Raw genomic sequence first — 25,279 nt, forward strand, 5'->3', positions numbered from 1 at the left:
AAATGCTTTCCAAAATAGGAAGAAATGAGAAATGGAAAAGTGTTTAGCACTTTCACCGACAGTTGTTCTTTGCCCAAAGAATAAATTGCTGAGATTTAATTTACACTTATCAGAAATATTCTAGCTGTGACAGTTTGGCTTTATAAAGAAACTTTGTTCTGGCTTTTGTTTAAATTTAAACCAGGTTGTGTTTGTTCTGAACACTGATAGAAGTTATAAATGGTATTTTGTTTGAGGCAAGGTTCAACTCTTGTCATGTCATGCGCAGTTGGTTTTTCACATAATTGAGGTTTTGTCCAATGCTGCAAAACTCCCCTATGTTTTAAGCGTCAAAAGCATAAAATGAGCTGGATTTTTAGGACGGACAGAAGAGTTTTTAGACTGTACCAGGGTAGCATTTCTATTTTGTTGGTGTTATATGTTGTTTACAGAAGTAGTGAATGTCAGCACAAGAAATCTGAATTCATTTACTATTTCACACGATTTATTAATTTTGTGTTCTTATAGCTTTCTTTTAGATACAAATAACAGCTACATGCTATATAGTAGTTTTTCTAGTGCTGAATCTTGAGAGCATGCTTTCAACAACAACAAAATCCTAGCATTTATACCAATTTATAGGATGTTAAGCACGCGGGTGGCGCTGTGGGCTAAAGCCTCAACGCCTAGGGCTTGCCGATCGAAAGGTCGGCGGTTCGAATCCCCGCGGCGGGGTGCGCTCCCGCTGTTCGGTCCCAGCGCCTGCCCACCTAGCAGTTCGAAAGCACCTCCGGGTGCAAGTAGATAAATAGGTACCGCTTACCAGCGGGAAGGTAAACGGCGTTCCGTGTGCGGCTCTGGCTCGCCAGAGCAGCGATGTCACGCTGGCCACGTGACCCGGAAGTGTCCCCGGACAGCGCTGGCCCCCGGCCAATAAATGTGAGATGGGCGCACAAACCCCACAGTCTGTCAAGACTGGCCCGTTCGGGCAGGGGTACCTTTACCTTTACCTTTAAGCAGAGTTAGAGTGGTTTGGACAGTGGCAGTTAAAATAGGTATATGTTTGCCATCCAGCATATGGAATGTCAAACTCCCTGGCGTTTACTGAACTCAAGTGTACTGCCATTTCATTTCAGCTTCATAACATTGCAGTTAAAGTAGATTTAACTGAGCATTCCCCCTTTTATGTTGGGAATGAATAACTTGTGGTATAAAACAAAATGACTATTTTTTCTGATCATGTAAAGAGCTCCACACAGTCAGGTGTCTATTTTAACATGAATGGAAGCGCTCCAATTTTATTTTACCTTCTTGAATTTATCAGCTGTAAATGTGTGTGTGTTTTTTTTTTTACAGTAATAAAACATTTAAAAGTACTGCTTTTCACTCCTTGGTGCTCTATTTGCACATAGTTTGACATATATAATAGTATATAATAGAGGAGATATATAAGAAACTGGGATCAGACCAGCATTCTTTTTCCCACATGACTTTTGAAACCCACGAGATGACATTGGCCGCAGCCTTCTCCCACTGTTGTTCCCCAGCTACAACTGCTGTTGTTAAAGGTAATTAGCCATCATGACTGGTAGCCATTGTAATAGCCTTATCTTCCATGAATTTGTCTATTGCTCTTTAAAAGCCCTCTAAGCTGGGAACCATATTGTGATAATGAATTCCATATTTTAGCCATGTGAAGAATTTTGTATGTGTGTGTACGGGATTTAGCATTATGGAATGATCCAGGTTCTAGTATATGTGGCAAGCTCTCTATCCACTTTCTCCACACTATGGCATACTTTTATACAACTTTGTACTGTGTTTCCTTCCCCTTACTTGAATTTTTCCTAAATAAAAGAACCCCAAATACACATCATCTTCGTAGGGGAGTTTCTTCAGCCCCTTAATCATTTTACACTTCTTCAATGCCCTTTTTGAGAGGCAGCAACCAGAAATGCACACAGTATTCCAAGTATAGTAATAACGTATGTTTGTGTAAAGGTACTATAATATTGGGAATTTAATTTTAGATCTAATAACCCCTAGTAAGGAATTCTCCTTTTTCATGGTTGTTGCTCAGTCGCTCAAGGTTTTCAGCGAGCCATCTACCATGACTCCCAAGATCTCTTTTCTGGTCACTTGCGACTAGCTCAAACCACATTGGTGTATATGTAAAATTGGAGGGGAAAGTACCCCCAACGTACTAGCACAAGCTGTCCATTTAATGCATATATTGGTAGAAATGCTACATAAATTTGCTTTGAAAAAATGTATCTGTTGGGCAAAATTGCATACAAAAAATTGCACCAAGATTTTCATGAGGGTTTTTAAAATAATGATGATAGGAACTCATGTGAAAATGAAAAACTGAATTTAAGATTAGAATGATAAGAAATGGAAAAGCTGAAATTTTCATGTTTTCTCATCCCTAGGCGGGCCATAAACACACAATTGGCATGTCTTCAGAGGAACATGTTGGCATCAGTCAGGCTTGCAGCACGAAAGAATTGCCTTGAAAAATACTCACCTTGTGTGAGTTTAATGTGCCCTGTATACACAATGATATAATATTCAATCATGAACTGTGTTTTCCATAGTTTCTTAAAAAACATAACCAGCGTAGAAGGCAATATACAATAGTGAAATGCCTTATAAATCTGCTATGTTGTGGGCAAATGTTTTTTCCTTACAGTAGTGCACGTTTTGTAAAGGATCATCAAGAGGGATGCTGTCAGTGCTATTAAACAGAAGGGTGTTTTGTATTTGTTACCTCTGATGTACAAAGCAGAAGCACAGCACTCCCTTTCAATAGGTCATAATCATCTGTCATCCGCAGCTGGAAAAAGCAAACCTATTGGCACAACACTTGTCAGATGTTCTGATATGCGGGCGCATTTAAGTAGAAGACATTTGGTTGTTTATCTGAGACCTCTATTCTTGTAAACAAGGAAGCAGGCTATATCCCTGTGGTCTGACTTACCTCTTTATGATAAGGATTCTCAAGTGCTGGGAAGAATATAATCAATTTGATCCAAATTTTACTGCTCGTGGGGCTTGGGAAAGCATAGATTCTCCTTTGGCCCACCTACTATTCCACGGTGTCTCTGCTTTGTTGATCTCTGAACTGCACAGGATGAAAGGCATTTCAGCTTCTATTCCATAAGGAAAGACCATTTTTGGCCAATATACCAGATCTCGCAAGAAAAAGAAATGGGTGTGTGACTGTGTTTTTAGGCAAGAACTATCAATCCTTAGCTGATGGAGTACTGAGAATATTTCCTTGCACACATTTACCCAGTGGGACTGACTTTTATTTTTATTTTGCTATATGGTTGCAAATATGGCCTTTAATGACCACGTTTCAGAAGACATTTTCTATTGGTACAGTTTTTGTGTAGGTGACTTCTCTGTTTAAAAACATTTGCGACTGGGAGAGGTTCTGCTCTTTTGATTAAAAGGAATAATGGGGTTAATCTAAGTGTGTACCTTTTGTGCAGATCCAACACCCTGTCAAAGGCGAATACTCATCAATTATCTCTGGAAATTCGTATTAATGCTGCAGTAGTTGCTCAAACATTGCCTCTTGTGTAAATTCATAGTAGAGGTGTACTGTCTAAAGGCCAAGCAGAAGAGACTGACAGAATATTTGTGGCAGCCACAAAACTCATTGGGCAACCTTGGGCCAAACACTATCTTTCAGCCTAGAAATGCCTCACATGGTGGCTGTGAGGAGGAAATGTGGAAAGGGAGAACCATGCACCCCACCTTGAGGTCCTTGGAGGAAAGTGGGAATATAAATGTCATGATCAATATATCAACTGCAGCAAAGAAAGTAGATGCAAATAGATAGCTTGAGGGATAAACAGGCAGTGCCTGCTATTCACACCGGGAAAACCATTGAGACTTACTACTGTATAATAAGGAAAAGGAAAGATTTCCCCCCCCCCCTTATCCCTCTCATTATTGGGATAAGCGTGAACTGGCTAGAGCTGGCACCCCCAATGCCAAGAGGATAAAGCTCTAACCAATAAAATAAATATACTGTCGAAGGAATGCAGTACTGCAGGTCAGCGTTGGTAAGTCTCCAAATTTCGTTCTGTATGGGACAATGACAATAAAGAGTATCGTATCTTATAGTATGATGATGATTATATTTATACCTGCCCATATTAAAACACCAAACATTAAAAACTTCCCGATACAGGGCTGCCTTCAGATGTCTCCTAAAAGTTACATAGTTATGTAGTTGGTACTGTTTGGTGGAGTAGTTGCGTAGACAGTACACAATAAGCAAATGGACCCCAGACCACCCCAAGCTTGGTGCCTGAGGAAAGTCACCCAGGTTCCCTGCAAGGAATTTTGTTTGTGTTTTATATTAGTCACTGCATGAGAATTAATAATTTATTTCGTTTCCAGTCAGGCTAGCATTTTGTTTCATGTTTCTGTTGGAAATTACAAACTGCAGAGAAAATTTTTTATTTCCTAGTATTAGGTCAAGTTCAAGGTACAGGTAATATGCAAAGATGGCTTAGAATATGTATATTTTTTTCTTTTTTAAAACAAGCAAACACATCATCCTGCCAACAGCCCACCTGCTATTACAAGGATTTATTTGACAGAAATGCTGTTTCTTTAAGAAATGTCAGGCTGTTTAGTATGCGAGATTTACCATTTGGCCCAAGGATCTTTATTTAGTCTGAATGGCTGTAAAGGAAATGGAATTATTCAAGGTTGTTTCAGCTTATCAGATGAAGCTTCTCAATATATGTATGCTACCCATGTAAGAGTTTTCTTTTGATCCTTAGTGCTCTGTGTGTGCGTTAGCTTGGGGGTTGTCAATGTTCAGTTTCCTACATGTAAAAAGCCTGCATTTACAGAGAAACTAGAGATTTGGCTTTAGGAATTTGTGCTTCAGCTAACAAAGAATTCATTAACACCTCCATTCAGTGCACATGAAGGCAGATAAGCAACAACTGAATAATTTTGTCTTGACCTTCAGTGATAAACATATTCAAGCAAATTACTACTTTCCCTCTAGCCAAATGTTAATTTCTGTGATTAAAGTACTGCACACACCAACTTATCATTTTGCCACTACTGTTGATCATACATGCATGCAGTTGTTCGATGAATGATTATAAGATTGTTAATTAGAACATGGGGCATATATATTTCTCTCCTCTCCCATGTATTCACTGGCAGAGGGTTGTTTTTTTTAATGCCCCTAACGACTCCATTAATTATTAACAAGATCTGGAAATAACAGCATTTATTCCCCTTGTAATAGCAAAGAAAAGGAAATACTGCTTAAAATCATTTTATGAATGAAGGACAAGTATTTAAGGCAATGAGGTCTATTTTCCTTCCCTTGGCAAAATTCTTTGCTTCTCAGCCAATGCTTTCATTACCTACTAAAAGGCATGTGATGTGTTCCTCCTGTTGCCACTTGGATCACTCTGGAAACTGGCTGTGTGTGGCGTCGGCAAACTTTTCACTCAACTGAATAGTGTGAAATGTCATGGGAACATGTGGAAAGATCCAATCCACATGGTCCAAGTACATGGAACATCTGCCAAACAGACAGTTTGGCAAGTGGTCCAGTTGGCAGATGGAAAAGAAGGAGCAGTCATGACACATAAATGCAAACTTGTTGGCATGGGTGACATTACTGGTGTTGGCACTGACGTGTGGCTGTAGGACTGCCGACCCAAGTGGAGACTGGTGATGGAGCCATTTTGCTCAGGGCAGACCAGGACAAGTCCAGGCACTCAGCAAGAGAAAACAGAACAGAACACGAATACTGGCGATTTATTGGACTAGCCTATTTTCTGCCAGCCAAATTTCTAATACAGGAACAGCTACAAGCAGCACCATTGAATGTTGTGGAGCCACTTCAAACCTGACCAACAAAAGAGGAATAAGAGGGAGGGCAAATTGGTTGCCCCATCTCCTGGCGTGATATATTAGATTAAGGGTCTAAGGGCCAAAAGTTAAAATGCTGGAATATTTTTTTTAACGTGTATATCAGCTTCACAAATGTCTCTTCCCGCACAACCAAGAAGATGAAGATTTGGGTTTAAGGGCTGCAGCTTAATTAAATAAACAGAATTCAAAAGACTGCAGCAGACAAGATTGATAACCTGTGCAGGCATCCTATTTGGGTCAGAACTTAAAGAATAGAACCCCGGTCTCTCTCGAGTGTAACCCCACCCTGGTTCCAAGCCATGGATTGGAAGGTTAATTGGTATGTGTCTTGCCCAGTCCTTCTCACCCACAGGTGTGTAAGTGCCCCGTTGTTACCTTCACCTTTATCCTGTTGTCCGTTAGCGCTGGATTCGGGGCAGCACAGGTGGCTCCCCTGCACAAGGTGGTGAGCCGAGGGGCTGCAAAATTGAGAAGACCCATAATTCAGAAGATCCATAATTGAGAAGATCCATTGGAGGGCACCAAATTTTGGCCTTGTACAAAAGATGCTCAAAGTTTGCCCTTGTCTCTAACTTTCAGAAGTATGCAGCCCCCAAAGCCCAAGGGACACCCCTCCCTGTTCCACCCCAAAGCCGGTCAGCGTTTAGAGGGAGATTAGGACATGCCCCTTTATGAAGCTGGTGCCATCGGTGCTTACCATGGCAGCAAATTGTTTTAAATGATTTTAATATCATAGTTTTTCATCGACGTCATCAGCCCTGGCCCTGTTGATGAAGGGCAAGTAAGAATCTAGATTATGTTGCTAATAAGAAATAATAATAATATATAATGATAAGATTGTATTGTATTTCTTTCTCCCTGGCCACACAACAGCCTCCTGGGTGAGTCCAGAGCAGAGTGTTCTCCACACTGAAAGCATCATAAAGGGAACTTTCTTTAATAGCTCCTCATTATAATGTGCAGATCTCTGTATATGACCTCTCTTCTAAAAGTTGTTGGTGCTTTGCCGATGGAGTTTAGAACTGTCCTCAAGTTTTGCAGTCTTAAATTATGATCTACAGTTCTAATTTTACACCTGCTCTTCATCAAGGTCACTGTCGATGCTAAGTTTTGTGTGCGAGAGAGTTTTAATGAGAATATAATAAACATACAACTGATGCTATGATTGAGGAGCTTGATTAGGCACAAGGGCTAAAAATGTATCCAATGGTTTTTTGTTTGTCAAGAAAGGGCAATTCTGTGTCTGTAATATATGAATAAAACATTAGCTAGGTCATTAAAATGCATTGCTAACTATTGCTCTCTTAGAATTGTCATCTATTCATGAATGCATGGAACTGAAACGCTATTAATATTAATCGCAAAAACATTGCATCTTTACATTTCTATAAATGGATCAAACAGGTAATTTATTTTCCTGAAAAATTGGGAAGAGAAAGGAACTTCTCAAACTTTTCTTTTGTAGGGCAGCTTGTTCGTGACTGTACTGTCCTATGTTATCATAGTGTCCTAAGGAATTATTATTAAATTGAAGAGATTTGGATGGAGGTCTTATGGCTACATAGGAGAATAAGTGTGGGGGTTGATGGGGTCTATTTGTACTGGTTGAGAGCTGCAACTATACTCAAGGTGTTAAAAGCAGGGTTTCAGAAGCAAGCTAAACTTTGTTTGACCCCACAGGATGTGCTGAATTTAAAACAGGGACTCCCATCCTAAACATACTTACCTGGGAGTAGGTCCTATTGAATTCTGTGGTCCCTGTTTCTAAGGGATGGTTGAGTCTGTTAATTTAGTGCAAATTTCTCTTAATATGCTCATTTTTGCAATGTAATTTACTGTAAAACAATGCAGTTTTGTATGTTGTTTTCATCAATATATACATTTTCATAATTTATATACACATTCATAAATATATACATGTATAAATATATACATATATACAGACACTTTAACCCCTGTTTATGCATTTCTGTGCACAAATCTTGGCTGTAGAACTGCATTGCAAAATCTGGAGAACAGCAGATTTCAAGATGGCTGTTTGGTTCCTCCATTGTTTCATAAAGTATGAATTAGGTAGGTTTGCCTTTAGATGCAAAATGAAATGAAATTTTCTCACACCCATGTTCAAAGTAGATACTTTACTACAAGGCTTTCACACTGACAGTTTTACCTGATTTTGAACACAATTTCAAGAAATTAAATGCGAAAGAGTTCACAATTTTTTGTTGAGGGTCAACTTAATGATGCCTGAAAGACACCACATGCTGAAGGGGGTATAGGTGAAAATTAACATCCATTTTAGGTGTCAGAGTAAGTAAAATGTGTTTTCTGTACTGAATGCCATAGTTGCACTGGTCTTAAGTTAGGACCAACTATTCATCAGCACCTTTGAAATTTATTGTATAGCCATGTATATTTGAAATGCCATGGCGTATTAAAATATCAGTTATTTTAATCAGAAAGCCTGTGCTGGCGCAACATCTACACTGCAGAGTATCGATAATATTCACATTACTAAACACTGGCATTTAGGGATATTAATTTCAATGCCTCATATATTAAAGAGTTCCTTTGGGTAATCACTGCAGAGTTTCAGCATCCAAGAACTGCAACAACAGCTTTTAGTTGGGTAACTCCAATCAACCCTGCTTAGTATATACATTAAAAGCAGGTTGGAGCTTTTTCAAAAGAGGCAAAGTGGTTAATCTTTAAAACTTAGCTCTATAATAAACTATTGTGGCTAATTTGGCACTCATATCCAAAGTCATGCAGTGCCATATCTTATTAGTTTATGCTGGCAGCAAGGCCTTGTCATGGACCAGAAACTGAATAGTGTGGTCAACATGCTAGCAACAATGCAAAGCACGTTATTCAAGGGAAGATGGGAAATCTTTTAAATAGAATCCACTATACAGCATCCTCTTTGCCAAAAGGGCATTAGGACTTAAAGAAAGCTACTGTATTTTTCGCTCTATAAGACACACCAGACCACAAGACGCACCTAGTTTTTGGAGGAGGAAAACAAGAAAAAAAATATTCTGAATCTCAGAAGCCAGAACAGCAAGAGGGATCGCTGTGCAGTGAAAGCAGCAGTCCCTCTTGCTGTTCTGGCTTCTGGAATAGCTTTGCAGCCTGCATTCACTCCATAAGACCCACACACATTTCCCCTTACTTTTCAGGAGGGAAAAAGTGAGTCTTATAGAGCAAAAAATACGGTAATTCAACCATCTCCATGTGTCTTGTCCTACATGTTTTGAGATGGGCAATGGTGGTTGCTTACCAGCAAGGAAAGTCATTCTTTAAGCAATCAAAGGCATTATCTTGTTCATCATTGTTTTGTATATTCCAGACTTCGATGTTCCTGCAAAACCAGCAGCCTGCTAAACCCTCATTAGAGGGTGGTGATTACAGCTCTATTTTGAGTAAAGCTCTAGTGCAGTGGTTTTTCAAATGTACTAACTTCATAGGGAAAACTACATTAATTGATCTGTTCAGGAACCTCCAACTGCCTGACCCAGAGCTGAAGGTACGTTGGTCCTCACCATCATGTGGAATGAAATGAGAGTTTGGCCTAGACCTAGAACATACACAACATTCCCACATGGCTTTGTATTGCAAGGGGAGATTGTTGATGTTGGGCCAGATTTTTTTGCCTGCCAAATGTTCACCTGAATAACTGCAGATTTTCCCATAGTGTGACGAAAATGCCCTGGTAAATTATTTGAACTGCAACTTGCAATTCAGTAGTCAACCACATGCTCAATACTCAACAGGTGAGATGTCACCTGTGTATAAGCCCTGAGAAATTTGAAAATGTGCTAAAAATAATAATGTCTCTCTGCCTTTGTATGCTCTAGTGGCACAGGTGCAAGAAGAGACTCATTTCATGTGCACTGGATCTGTGAATCCAATGAAGAATATTTATTCATGCATACATAAATAGTTGTAAAACCCTATAACTTCTGTTTGACATTCCAGCTGAACTATTTAAAATTTTAAACGATGATGCTGTCAAGGTGCTACACTCAATATGCCAGCAAATTTGGAAAACTCATCAGTGGCCAGAGGATTGGAGAAGATCAGTCTAAATCCCAATCCCAAAGAAGGGCAGTGCCAAAGAATGCTCCAACTACCGCACAATTGCACTCATTTCACACGCTAGCAAGGTTATGCTTAAAATTCTACAAGGCAGGCTTAAGCAGTATGTGGACCAAGAACTCCCAGAAGTGCAAGCTGGATTTCGAAGGGGCAGAGGAACCAGAGACCAAATTGCAAACACGCACTGGATTATGGAGAAAGCTAGAGAGTTCCAGAAAGACATTTACTTCTGCTTCATTGACTATGCAAAAGCCTTTGACTGTGTCGACCACAGCAAACTATGGCAAGTTCTTAAAGAAATGGGAGTGCCTGATCACCTCATCTGTCTCCTGAGAAATCTCTATGTGGGACAAGAAGCTACAGTTAGAACTGGATATGGAACAACTGATTGTTTCAAAATTGGGAAAGGAGTACGGCAAGGCTGTATATTGTCTCCCTGCTTATTTAACTTATATGCAGAATTCATCATGCGAAAGGCTGGGCTGGATGAATCCCAAGCCGGAATTAAGATCGCCGGAAGAAATATCAACAACCTCAGATATGCAGATGACACAACCTTGATGGCAGAAAGTGAGGAGGAATTAAAGAACCTTTTAATGAGGGTGAAAGAGGAGAGCGCAAAATATGGTCTGAAGCTCAACATAAAAAAAAACGAAGATCATGGCCACTGGTCCCATCACCTCCTGGCAAATAGAAGGGGAAGAAATGGAGGCAGTGAGAGATTTTACTTTCTTGGGCTCCATGATCACTGCAGATGGTGGCAGCAGTCACGAAATTAAAAGACGCCTGCTCCTTGCGAGAAAGGCGATGGCAAACCTAGACAGCATCTTAAAAAGCAGAGACATCACCTTGCCAACAAAGGTCTGTATAGTTAAAGCTATGGTTTTCCCAGTAGTGATGTATGGAAGTGAAAGCTGGACCATCAAGAAGGCTGATCGCCGAAGAATTGATGCTTTTGAATTATGGTGCTGGAGGAGACTCTTGAGAGTCCCATGGACTGCAAGAAGATCAAATGTATCCATTCTTAAGGAAATCAGCCCTGAGTGCTCACTGGAAGGACAGATCGTGAAGTTGATGCTCCAATACTTTGGTCACCTCATGAGAAGAGGAGACTCCCTGGAAAAGACCTTGATGTTGGGAAAGATGGGCACAAGGAGAAGGGGACGACAGAGGACGAGATGGTTGGACAGTGTTCTTGAAGCTACCAGCATGAGTTTGATCAAACTGCGGGAGGCAGTGGAGGACAGAAGTGCCTGGCGTGCTCTGGTCCATGGGGTCACGAAGAGTCGGACACGACTAAATGACTAAACAACAACAACATAACTTCTGTTTCCCTAACTGAAGCCATGCAAATCAGTTTCGGCTAAATACTTTGGAAAGATGTGGAAGTCTAGCAAAACCTGAAACTACACCTTCCAATAAAACCCCATGCAAAAGTTATGCAAGGCATAATGAGCAGGAAAATTACAGTGCAGTGAAACATCTGCCAGTTACAGCAATCAGAAGAATCCTAGCCTCTGTAAACAAGCTTATAAAAGTGTGGAGACTCCCAAATATGCTCAAGATGAAATAGCAACTGGAGGTGGAAAGGATACCTGATGTTTTTTCACATCAGTTACGCCAAAACTACTTATTTGCAAACTCCCAGATGATGCTTTTATATGCTTATTTGCTTTCAAATACATTCATGTTACTGTTTGTAATATCAAACTGAGTATTTGAAAAATATCTGCTAGTGAAAAGATGTGTGTAGTATTACTGGTGGTAATGTGTGTAGTATTACCTGTATACCTGAATGAGCGTCTCCAACCCCATCATTCAGCCCAGACACTAAGGTCCAGCGCTGAGAGCCTTCTGGCAGTTCCCTCACTGCAAGAAGTGAGGTTACAGAGAACCAGGCAGAGGGCCTTCTTGGTAGTGGCGCCTGCCCTGTGGAACGCCCTTCCAACAGATGTCAAGACAATAAGCAACTATCTTACTTTCAAAAGACATCTGAAGGCAGCCCTGTTTAGAGAGATTTTTTATTGTTTAATGCTGTACAGTGGTACATCGGGATGTGAACGGGATCTGTTCCGGATCCCTGTTCACATCCTGAATAGAACGTAAGATGCGATGGCGCATCTGCATGTGCACGGGTCACGTTTTGCCGCTTCCGCACATGCACGTGATGTCATTTTGAACGTCTGCGCATGTGCGAGTGGTGAAACCTGGAAGTAATGCACTCTGTTACTTCCGGGCTGTCGCTCAACCTGAAGCACATTCAACCTGAGGTGTGACTGTATTGTGTTTTTAATATTTGGTTGGGAGCTGCCCAGAGTGGCTGGGGAAAGCCAGCCAGATGGGTGGGGTATAAATAATAAATTATTATTATTAGCAGTAGTAGTATTATGAAACTTGCAGGGCATTTTACATCTGCTCTCTAGGTCACCATACTTAAGTAAAATATGTTTCAAGAGGCAAACCCAATGGGGAGACTGATACCTTACATCTGGCGTAAGGAGATTGAGGTCTCGCCTGCTAGAGTGATATGTGCATGGACAGATTTACATTAGTGGATTTGCTCAGTCCCTAGTGTTCATTTTCTACAGAATGGGGTGATTGGGCTGAAAAGACGGCTGATGTAGCAGGGTGGATGATACCACTCCAAGCTGCATTTTTATTAAATGACTAATAGTTGAAAAATCTCTGCAAATAGATCTCCAGCACTGGAAGCAAAATGTGGTGATAAAAGCCTTCCTGTTACATGTGCCAGTTTTATTTTTATGAGGTGTTTTATTATGTGGGCACACATTCCAAAGCCACATGCCCCACCTGTACTATGAAGTAGTACAGTCCATTCTACAATTCCATTATTCTACCTCTTATTCCTATCTCATTCTGCTGCATGTGTTGACCTACCATAAATAATTGGATTTTCTTATCATGCATGATCAATTTGCTTTCACAATGTATTTTACCCCAAATGGAACTGTGCATGTGTTTCTACTGCAATTTCTGTTCATTTTGAACATTTGAAGAGAGTGGCTCATGCCTTAAATTTGTGTCACACGTCTTTAAGGTACCAAAGAACTTCCTTATTTGGTGTGTGTGTGTTTTAATAAAACCAAAGAAAGTTACTTTTGTTCTCATTTCAAAGCTCATGTTTCTATAGGAAGTACTTGGACAGTTTGGATCTTTCTTCAAGTGGGTATACAAAACAGAATAAAAAGGCCTTTTGTGAAGGTGGTAATAATCAAAACAATCTGTTGCAACTCCAATAAAAGTATTTAGGGTGATAAAGTCAAAAGTAAATAGAAAAGCTAAAATATATGTTCTCTGTAATATTTTTTTTATTCAATATTTTATTAAATTTTAACAATAAAAAGTTCAAAAAAATACAAAGACAGAGAAAATACAAAGTTACAAAATACAAAAGTACACACTTTAAACACGAAAAAGGAGAGAGAGAAAAGAAAAACACATAGAAAAAACAAAAATTCCCTCTTTCTTAATTTATCTTTAGTTAACTTGTTTTCCTGATTCCCTCACGTCTCCCATTCTTGTATCCCTTTTAATATTTAGTTCACCTGTTCAGGGACAGAGGCACAGGTGAGGGGGGAGACGGAGAGCGATGGGGAAGAAACCCAGGACAGTGAGGAAGAGGATGACAATGACTTGAGGTCTTCCATGAGTCTCTAAAGTGAATCGGAGGATTCCCAGAAGGGGGCGCCCCTGGTCAAGCCAAGGGCGGTCACAGGGGGGACTTGCCAGGAGCAGGGAAGCAGCAGGGAAACTCCGAGTGGGAGTGGGAGATCAGGGTCGGCTTCCCAGGAGGAACGGAGTGAGAAGGGTGGAGTTCCCAGTGTGACACACGGAGCAGAGCAGGAAGGAGACAGGGGAAGGAGATCGGGGCAGGACGTCCTGCCGGAAGGGGCGGAGAGTAGTACAGGGAGTAGTGTAACTGTCAAAAGGAAGGTCAGGGGTAGCGAACGCGCGCCAAGTTCAAATGTGGAGGCGCGCGGAAATGCAGAGAGCCCGGAAGAGGAGCCTGGCCCCAAAGCGCGAAGGAGGGGGGAGCAGGCATCTGAGGGATCCGCGTCAGGGGAAAGCAGGAGGGAAGGAACCCAGGGGGGCAGAAAGACCCTGCGGAAAAGAAAGGACAGGAAGAGGTAGTCTAGCACAAGCTTCTTAAACTGGTGTAGAGGCGGGACCGATTCAGAGGGGACTTCAAACGTCTAGGCTAAGAGACGCGGGGCTGCGCGCCTCGGTTGTGGAACCAATAATGAACTGCAATAAACATCCTTGTATATAAGAAGAGCTTGGCGTTGGTCTTTTGTGAGCTGAGACCTGAGGCAGCCCCTGACACATGTCCTATTAGTTTATCTATTTATTAGTCCAATCTTACATTTTGCCTTGTTGCTAGAGCCCCTGCAATTCATTTCAATGTCATCAACATTCAAAAATTTTACAATATTTCTGCAAATAATTTTTAAATTTTCTCCAATCTTCTTCCACCAACTCTTCTCCCTGGTCTCGGATTCTGCCAGTCATTTCCGCCATCTCCATGTAGTCTATTAGTTGCATCTGCCAGTCTTCCAAGGTGGATAGGTCTTGTGTCTTCCAATGCTTTGCAATGAGGATTCTTGCTGCTGCTGTAGCATACATAAAAAAAGTTCTGTCCTTCTTTAACACCGATTGGTCCACTATGCCCAGGAGGAAGGCCTCTGGTTTCTTCGGGAAAGTATATTTAAATACCTTTTTCAGTTCATTATATATCATTTCCCAGAAGGCCTTGATCCTTGGGCACGTCCACCAAAGGTGAAAGAATGTACCTTCAATCTCTTTACATTTCCAACATTTATTGTCGGGCAAGTGATATATTTTTGCTAGCTTGACTGGAGTTATGTACCACCTGTACATCATTTTCATAATATTCTCTCTTAAGGCATTACATGCCATAAATTTAATCCCGGTGGTCCACAAATCCCGGTGGTCCACATATATGTTCTCTGTAATAGCCCAAGGGTCTGTTCAAAGGATGGGAAAGATCCAAAGAATCTAAAAATACTTCCCTTTCTGATTTTGTCTGCATTTTATAACGTATGAATAGCACTTCACCATCTGCACTATGCATTTAAAGTGCTATTGTGCCACTTTGAAGAGTCATGGCTCCCTCCAAAAAATCCTAGGAACTAAAGGCAGGTAGAAGGGGAAGCTCTGCACTGGTGGGAGGCCAGCTGAGCTGGCAAAAGAGAACAATCCTAGAGGACCACAGATCCCAAAATAGTAAGTAGGAAAATGACATCGTTTACTCCAAGGCACCACTTCCTAGGAGAAAAGAACCAGGTTTAAGGGGTGTCTGTGTTTATATGAAAGCAATTTTGCTTCATTTAGATCAATTTACCACTCAAGATCTAAATTTGACATGTTAGACAGGGTTGTGTATGGGGCAAACTTTTTGCTCAAGATTCAGCAAGCTTTGTAGTTAAGTGAATAGATTCTGAGATCAAAGTGTGGAAACTGTTTTGTAACAGGATGGTGGGGTTAGAACTGGGCAAGGCAGGATGAGAAAATTGTTGAATAGCCTTGGCTGGTTGGTTGTATGGTTATCAATATAATGTCCATTGCCAGGAATAATATGACTCAAGGGGCCTGGGAGATTTTATAAATGAGCAGAAAAAAAGGACAATTACAATGACCTCTACCAAGGGAAAGATTCCCATGGTGGGCATATAGTTACTTGGTATATTATCATTCTATTGTCTTGCCACATTGTGTGAAACCATTTTACCATAGTTCTCTACCTGATCAGAAATGTAAGCAATGGTCATCTCTAGCCATAAACTTGTGTGGGGCCTTCTAGGCTGTCAAACATGTAGGAATTTCTCCCTCTGAGTCTGATTGATCACCCATCCCTGACTTATTGTAAAGCAGATTTGAAATTTCCAAGGAAATGTTTTTTTCTGGAATTTCTGGGTAGGGTGTTTTTCATAGGTGATTGTGCAGAATGTTATGTAGGAGAGAGAAGGAGATACTACTGTCACTTGCAGCAACAATAAAAAAACAAAATGCAACATTTGGATACAACAGAAAGAAGCTGTGTTACTATCACTGCTAATATTGAGAAAATGGAGAATGGGGTGTGTGTGAAGTATTTGTGCACAACTCTTCCCCTGTTAGAAGCAGTGGCTGATGGTGCCTTGAGTGCCTTTCTCCAGCTTAATAATACATTCCTTGCTCCTTTTCTGGTAGCAAAAACACTCTGACTGAAGCACATAAACATTGCAATTCATGTATATCACGGTGCTCCTCTAAAACTCTCAGTGTCACTGTCATTTTCTAACATTTCTCCAAAAGTTCCATTCCGTTGTTTGTGAATGTGGATTTGGCTGCTGTGATTGCTCTTTCCTGTTCTTCAGATTTTGCTTCCTTTTTAATTAGGCAGTGTAAAAATGGCAGCTACGCACAACCTTTAGCAGGAACATCTCTTGGTAGATTCAAAGCCTGTTATAGGCTTTTCATTATGGACTGCAGACTGTGTTGCTTTATCAAAGTCTTAGAACATTAAGCATAGTTATTTGGTTTTCATCAAAAGAGCAAGGATGGACTAACATGGATGTAGCTGGATGTGTGTGTGTCAGGGGGCATCTGCCCCCCTCAGATCAATAAAACAAAAGAAATACTTAACTAATTGCCCAATCATGTCGGTTCTGTGCCCGCAACCAAGTCCTGTCCCCTAACAAAAATCCTTGCTATACCCATGTAGACTGAGTAATTATCATGTCAGCTGACCCAGTTCAATCACAGTAGTTGTGGAGACAGGTACTCCATGTTTGAGACAGAGCTTTCCATACACTTCCTTGGGGAAAATGTTTTATCTGAAACTAAAAGTCAAGGTGTTGGGACGTGGGTGGCGCTGTGGGTAAAACCTCAGCGCCTAGGACTTGCCGATTGTATGGTCGGTGGTTCGAATCCCCGCGGCGGGGTGAGCTCCCGTCGTTCGGTCCCAGCTCCTGCCCACCTAGCAGTTCGAAAGCACCCTTAAGTGCAAGTAGATAAATAGGTACCGCTTTATAGCGGGAAGGTAAACGGTGTTTCCGTGTGCTGCGCTGGTGCTGGCTCGCCAGAGCAGCTTCGTCACGCTGGCCACGTGACCCAGAAGTGTCTCCAGACAGCGCTGGCCCCCGGCCTCTTAAGCGAGATGGGCGCGCAACCCCAGAGTTGGTCACGACTGGCCCGTATGGGCAGGGGTACCGTTAAAAGTCAAGGTAAGGATAAACAGAATTGGTCTCACGTGCTCAAGGGCCTCCATGATGCTGTGACAAGAGACCTCTTCTGCAAAACTTTCCACTTGACCAACAACCATGAGAAAATTGACAAGTAGAAAAGCAATATTGGCAGTCACACACACCAAAACACTATCCAGGACAAATCTTCAGAGTGCTGCTGTGATGACTGTGACTGCTTTGCTGGTTTAGTGTAGCTGTTGATAAGGTTAACCATATGCTAACCCTTTCTCTTAACCCAGCAATGCAGGTTCTGATGCTGATAATCTTTTCAATGGTGTGCACAAGTTAAGTGCATTAGGCATGTAGATTCCAGTGCAGGAGAGTGCCACTGAAGAGGTAATGAAGGATATCTACATGGAAACTTCAAACAATGTTGTTAACCATGAAGTGTTTGCTTCCCCACTTCCCCAATCTGTGAAATGCGAATAACAGTGACCTTCTTCCTTAACAAATTTGCTTTGAAGGTGACAGGGAAAAGCATAGTTAGAAGAAGAAGAAGACGAAGACGAAGAAGAAGAAGAAGTTTGGATTTGATATCCCGCTTTATCACTACCCGAAGGAGTCTCAAAGCAGCTAACATTCTCCTTTCCCTTCCTCCCCCACAACAAACATTCTGTGAGGTGAGTGGGGCTGAGAGACTTCAGAGAAGTGTGACTAGCCCAAGGTCACCCAGCAGCTGCATGTGGAGGAGTGGGAAAGCAAACCCAGTTCACCAGATTACGAGTCGACTGCTCTTAACCACTACACCACACTGTGAAAGTGATATATAAAGTAATAATAAACTTTGGATTATTTCTAATTGCCCCTTTTGTTTTGCCACAAAACCTATATGTATCCAATTGGAGGAGAGGCATATGATACTAGGAAAAAGAAGCTAATTCTGTCTTGCAGTTTTGGTTTAATCATCGTCGTTATGCTTGGTTATATTTTTAGTCATCATGAATACTACAGCTTGAGTTTTCTTTCCCATGGAAATTAAAACAGAGCTATATTTTACCATAATAGAGAAATGGCAAACTCTGTTACCTATGATAACTCAGTTCTTAGTTATATGTGTTTAGTTATAAGCTGCAAAATGATAGATGAATCCATTTTTTGAAAGTGAGAGATTATAAAGATTAAAGACTGTGGTGACTTATCAAAATCTCTAATGCTTCCTTTTTGCTGTTGCTTTTAATTCTTATCAGTGACACAGCATAAACTCCAACATATTGGATTGAAATGCCATTTATTTTTATATAGTCCCACTATTGTGCAGAAAAATATTGAATTTTGTAATTCGATGAACCAACATCCTACTGAGCATTAGTTATAGAGACAAATAAAACTCAATATGCTGTGTCATAATGGAAGATAAAATTAGGGGAAACAGTTCACCGGCTTTATTTGGAGTGGTAGCCAAATATAATTTGGCCCATAAAACACGAGACTCGTGCATTTTTTGAAAGGGGAGAAATGTCCTAATTGAATAATATGCAAGCCATAGTAACAAATTATATCAATTACTGCTAATCTTGGCTGTTACCAGAGTAATTCAACCATGTGAGAGAAGCACACTTGGTCCCACTAAAGCCATACATATTATATTTCTCTCCTTCAGCCTAAGTTGAGAGTGTCTCATGAGCAGGCATTCCAACAATGATATGTTATTTTCCTCATGAGGCTGTGCCAATGGGGTAACTTTTCATGGCAAATTTTAAATGTATGAATTTGAGTATTGTGTGAGAGATAATATTCTTGGTGCACACAGCAAAATGACCAACTCCCATGACTCACTGACAAAGAAATAAGGTAGTTTGAATGATGCAAAATGGTCATCACAATGCCATGTTGCCCATGAAGTCATATCAGCATAGCTATAACTGTACTGTCTGCTGTAGCAAAAATGAAGTGCCTTGTTGCATCTAAAACAGAGTTGCAGTGGTACCTTGGGTTACAGACGCTTCAAGTTACAGACGCTTCAGGTTACAGACTCCACTAACCCAGAAATAGTACCTTGAGTTAAGAACTTTGCTTCAGGATGAGAACAGAAATCGCACAGCGGCGGCAGCGTGGCAGCAGCAGGAGGCCCCATTAGCTAAAGTGGTGGTTCAGGTTATGAACAGTTTCAGGTTAAGAATGGACCTCCAAAGTGAATTAAGTTCTTAACCTGAGGTACCACTGTATTGTAGTATTTAGAGTTTCAGCAAATGCAGGCAGTAAGCAAAATCCTTGGTTGGTCTGTGTGTGTGTGTTTGGGTATAAAAATGGGAGCAGGGCAAAATGACAATGAAATACAGAAGGTGCAATGTTTGTTTACGTTATGCACTCTGTCAAAGGCTGATGTGTATTGGGAGGTGCATCACATTATTCAATGAATCTTTGCTAGACTTAGCACAGAAAGGCGTACAGGTCAATTCAGTGAATATGATCTAGAAGAAGACCTCAGATTTTCCTCAAAGACACTATGTTTATATTCTTACATTAAGTAATTTCAAAAACATCTTCGCTGAGGTGTGTCAGGAGAAATGCTACGTAACTGCAAGAAGATTTTTAATTTCCCTTAAATTTGCTTCCCACTCAGAAAACAGTCTGGGTTATTTTTGAAATAATGTCTGAAAGGAAGGAAGACCTCAAATAAATAGCTTTCAGGACTCTGATCTAAAAGGATCTGCTTTCTAGCTACTCTTTCCTTCTGTCTCCAGTCACCTAAACGTTCATCCTTTTGCCTCATGTGTGGATATCTCAGTTTGGTTTTACGTTGTAGGTTGTTTTGTTGCCCATTGTCTGTGGATTGTTTTTATGTGCATAGCTTGGAAATACAAATAATAATAATTTCCGCTTTGCCTATCTAGATGGATCAGGGGTATAATGATAGAGCAATCTCATAGGACCCAGAGGAGGAGCTAGCTGTGCACCTGGGGAGGGGGCTAGCCCCCCACAGGGGCGGGGCAAGCAGCGAGCATCCCATGGGGATGACACCCAGACCAGGGCAGGCCGCATCCACCACACTCCCCTTCCTCCACCGGTGATAGGACCATAGGAAGCTGACTCAGAAAGCGACTCTTTCCCATCCCTGCCTGGAATTTCTGGTGAATGAACCCGCAACCCTCTACTGCTGAACTAAAGCCCTTCCTCTGTTCATTCTCCTCCATGTTCTTCTTGCTAAGAGAAGTCTGCTTTCTTTTGATGTTCTGCCAGCCTGCTTTTTCTTTTCTTTTAACTTGTTTTTTTTTAAAGTTAGAATTGTCCAATTATAATAAATAGCCTAGAAGCTATTTAATGCTGATGTTACCAAAATTACTACATCAGATTTCACTGGCTGTTTTGAGTCTATAATAACGTAATGGTCTCAACCATTGCAAGGTGGCAAAAAACACACCCCAGGCCTCATATATCCTTGTCCCTTTCTTTTGTGTGATCTCATGCCATTAATAATGGCAGGTTACAACATGCCAGGACTTTCTCTTTAACAGAAGAAACACACAGTCACACACGACATTGCCGCTCATTTAATTGATTGGATGTTTGTATTCTTTCCTAACAATGCCAGAAATAGACAGAAATGATTTCACTTAGATTTTCCCAAGCAGAAAATGGAATGACATAAACTGGATTAAGCATGTAATATCCTTATATCTGCTGCCAAGTCCCCCCTCCTAATTTAGTATTCAATCATTATAATACAGTCCCTATATCCATATGTGTATACATATGATGACACTGTCGGTAGAGATGGACTAGCTCCCTTTGGTTTGACTTGGTCAGGTCCATCAAATCCAAGTCTCTTTCAAAATTTGGAACTGTTGTGCTCCTGATTGCACCACTATATATCCCCTGGGAACTGGGTGCTGCAGCATAGATAACAAAGAAGGCTTGCTTGTGGTTTTCCTGGGAACATCTCCCGGGCTACTATTGTAGCGCATGACGTAGAATGACACTTGTTAGTTTAACAATCTTTTTTCTTTGTTATTGTTCTTACATGTAATACAATCATGGGATGCTTTCCATTAAGAACATAAGACAAGCCTGATGGATCAGGTCAATGGTCCCATCCAGTCCAGCATACTGTTCTCACAGTGGCCAGTCAGATGTATGTGGGGAGCTGGTGTCAGAGACTGGCAGGACACTGATGAATGTGCACTGGAGGAAGGGGGGGGATGGAGTCTGACTTGAGAGAGGGGGTCAGTGATTTGTGGGGAGATGTACCGGCAAGGAGGCAAGAGTCGGAAGGAGGGGAAGCTTCAGTGCTGGAGGGTGGAGCACAAGATGGGAGACCCATCCAGATGGGTGGGGTATAAATAGTAAAACAACAACAACAACAACAACAAGTTGGTTACCATCACTGCCACCTGTGGGAGTGCGTTCCATAGTTCATGTGTTGCAAAAATATTTTCTCTTATCTGCACCAAATATTCCAACATTCCTCTGAGATATTATTCGACTCCAAGTCCCATCAGCCCCAGACAACATGTCCAACGGTTATGAACGAAGGGAGTTGTAGTCCAACAACATCTGAGGGACACAGATTAGCAAGTTCTGCCCTAAAGTTTTGAGAATGAAAAAAAAGAGGGGCAGGACGCACAAGAGATTTTATGATTTTAGAAGCAATAAACAGATAATTTTTCTCCACCATTCATAATGCAAGGCTTTGGGATCAGCTGATAGCATGTAGTAAATTCAGATTTTGTTGTCAGCAGCTTATGCGACTAGAATTATTAGTATTTTCATCAGCAATTATTAAGGAATAAATTGTACCTAATAGGCTAGCAGCATTGTAATTCTGAAAGAGTCACTCTTACTTAATGAAGAGACACAAGGACTGCTTTCTTTAAGTAGCAAAATGTTTTGTTTGATTAAATGTTAATGAGATTTAGGCAAATAATGACCGCTAGTTATTTATATTCAATTGACCGGCTATTTCATTATTGCAAATTAGGATTCTGATGTCTGAAAAGTTTATGGCACATTGCATCTGACAAGGTTGCCCACCAAAACAAAGTCACCACTGGAAGAATTGTGTATCTAAGGTTGCAGGTCTAACCACACTTTTATGTAATCATCTTCATCCAAGCACATTTATCAGGATTTAGTAGTAAATTTACATGGCATTTACTTCCATGTAAGCCTGTTTAAGTTAGCACCCAATGGTTTTGAGAGGTCTATTGCATACAGAATATTATGGAAAACTCTCACCCTGCTTTCTTGTTCTACAGCCAAACTCCACTCCTGAAGGTATATGGGAGGTATAGTCCTTGTTCTTGGTGCAAAATGCCTGGATTGAGGCCAATATGTTTTTGGACCGGGTCTGTGGTCCCTTATCCTATGGGCAAGTCCTTGGTCCTAATTTTCACATTTTGTGGCACATTTAAACAGCTTACACAATGTGACCTACTTATGAAGCATCAGGAAATAACTTGCACAAGTCACAATACAGAGGTTTCTGAGTTTGGAATGTACCCTGCTCACAAAGGTTGATAAGACTCTGCCCCCTCATCATACATGACAGCATTCATGCAAAACGTCCACTTGCATAAACTTCCAAGTGTGCAAGTCAGATGCGGCAGGTACTATAGCTCAACCGGTTTCCTGGATGTGCTTGTATAGAAGCTTGTGAAAGGGCTTGGATGTTCATTCAGAGAGTATTCAGTGTACTCCACCATACTCTTGCCTTAACATTTTAGATGGGAGCAATATCAAGGCTAGCATGGGCCAAGCAATCTATATAACCAGAAGTATGATGACAGTGAGAGTTCTCATACTTAGGGATGGGGGGGGGAGAATTCGGTTTGTATACCATCTTCACCTAATTTGCACTTCTCAAGGTAATACACAATCTGAAATGCAGCTCTCCTTAAATATCTGATTTTGCATTGTGGTTCTCTAACCAAAATGGTCAATACATAGTCAACGTCATCCAACCTCCCCCTCAAACTTTGTGCAAACAAGTTAGGATAAATGCTCAATAAATGGGTCATCTGGAAGCAAGCTAAGGTACCTGAGTTTGATGGCATTCTACTGCAATTTGGGGGTGGATATTTATGATAGGGTATACATTTCACTCACATTCTCTTTGTTTCATTTAATATGTGTATTAGTCAAACAAAGTTGTAGAGAACAAGCTTTGGCCTGTAACTATATTACTAGCTTCTGTCTTGTTTTATGACATAAAAATCTAACATCAAAGAATCCTGTCTGGGAAATGCCCATACTCACTGGCTTCAAAGAGCCAAAACTGGTTTTTTGGTGGGGTTTTTTGTGCACCGGAAACTCTTCTATGGTATTGTGCATGCCTACATAGCAAATCAGTAGAAAGCTCCAGGCAGCATTTCAACCAGCTCACAGCACAACAGTAGGTCCCAATGAATTCAGTGCAGCTTCCTCTTGGGTAAGTGTGTATAGGATTTCAGCTGCAGTTTCCTTGTGAGCAGATGGTACAAAAAGCTTATGGTGGTTTTGTATGGCTAGTCTTCATTCAGCACCAGTCCTTCAAAAGCAACAATATACCTTTGCTGCTTCCAGAAAACTGAATATTGGTAGGACACCACAGCAGACTTTGTTATGTAGTTTGTAAGAAAACAGGTGAGAGAAACCTGTCTTTTGGCTTTAACACCAAGGAAGGCCTTGGTGCTCTTCCTACAAAAGAAATTCCTTACACATAGATAATTGCCTTGTTAGGAAGAAAACTAACCTCTTTTGTTAACTGAACTTTCAGTTATGTGATTCCTCCACAATAGTAAAGGCTAGCACAAGTTTACATTCTTATGTCCTGTTTTGTGCGGATAAAGCCTTGACCACACAATATCTTACTGGCCTGATTCAATTTTTCCTCATTCTCCACCTCTCACCCCCTGTTTCTGTGTTACACACATTCTCAGCAGAATCCTCTTCCCAAACCCAATGTGCCACATTTCAGGCTCCAAGAACATCAAGTAACCATCCTTATGCTTCAGCCAAGAACCTTTTAACTGTAAAGATATACAGCAGCCTGAAAAATAGTTATGTTTTCAACTTTGAACAGATAGAACTGTGATAATATTGAAGAAATCATTGAAGGAGAAAGCAGTTTTAGAAGTAATAACATCCAAGAGCTGAAGCATTAGGTTAGAAAGAAGAAAAGAACTGTCTGCCTTAACATGTCAGAGAGCAGCTAATTTCAAAGTTGAGTTGTCAAAATTCTCCATGCTTACAGTTTGTCTACAAGTAGTAATTGGAGACAAAGTGAACCTTACTCTGATGGGAACAAATCTACCCCATATCTCCAAAATATGTCTCCTCTTAACAGATTTGCACCAAACGTCACAGAGAATAGGTTTTACTTCCAGTGAATTAAAATATAGAAGATGGTACATTTTCCTCAAAGTAAGGTTCCTGCAATTTGTACAGAAGACCAAGTATCAGTTCATCCAAATCTGTAAGAAGACATCTAGTGTCTCTCCCCTCTCCCAATAAAATAAATCCTGGAAGTATTTCCCCCACAAAAATATTAAATGACAAAATGATTGTGACACTAAAAGGTGGCATTGAAATCAGGTGTTCCATTTGACTGGTAGGGCTACAGTTTCTCAAGTCATTTCTATGTCTCAAGTGAAATGGCTGCTGAGAAAAATCTATTCATGGTGGAACTAAAGTGGTCATGACAGCTTATCCTTAGTTTATCATTCACAGCTGGTAAACTAAACGAATTTATGCCAAGTAAGCTCTTACTTCTAACCAAGTAACAAAATAAGGAGATAATTGCAAAAGAAGCTTAAGCCTTTCACAGTTTGATGCAAACATATTAAATGGTGTGACTGACCTTATGTAATACCATAACTGAACTCATAAATATCAGCAAACATATTCTTTAAAGCAATCAAATATCTGGGCAGCTACAAATTTCACAGCAAGAAAGCAAACAGTTCTTCTCTTGCTTCAACATCAGTGGTGAGTCTGGCTTACCAATGCTTGGATTCTGGCACATTTTATGAGCTTCAGTAGGAACTTGAGTGAAACCTCACCCTAACCACTGTAGCTTTGCATGTATGATA

The 25,279-nt window shown here is 40.8% G+C and overlaps 1 protein-coding gene across 1 annotated transcript in view; it reads right to left on the minus strand.

Annotated features, from left to right (window-relative positions):
- The window catches only part of CCDC102B (coiled-coil domain containing 102B), a 544,870-nt gene that overhangs the window by 119,878 nt on the left and 399,713 nt on the right, over positions 1–25,279 (minus strand). The gene's annotated exons all lie outside the window — the stretch shown is intronic.

Source organism: Podarcis vaucheri (genome assembly GCF_965113315.1).
Source record: "Podarcis vaucheri genome assembly, chromosome: 8".
Lineage (NCBI taxonomy): Eukaryota > Metazoa > Chordata > Lepidosauria > Squamata > Lacertidae > Podarcis > Podarcis vaucheri.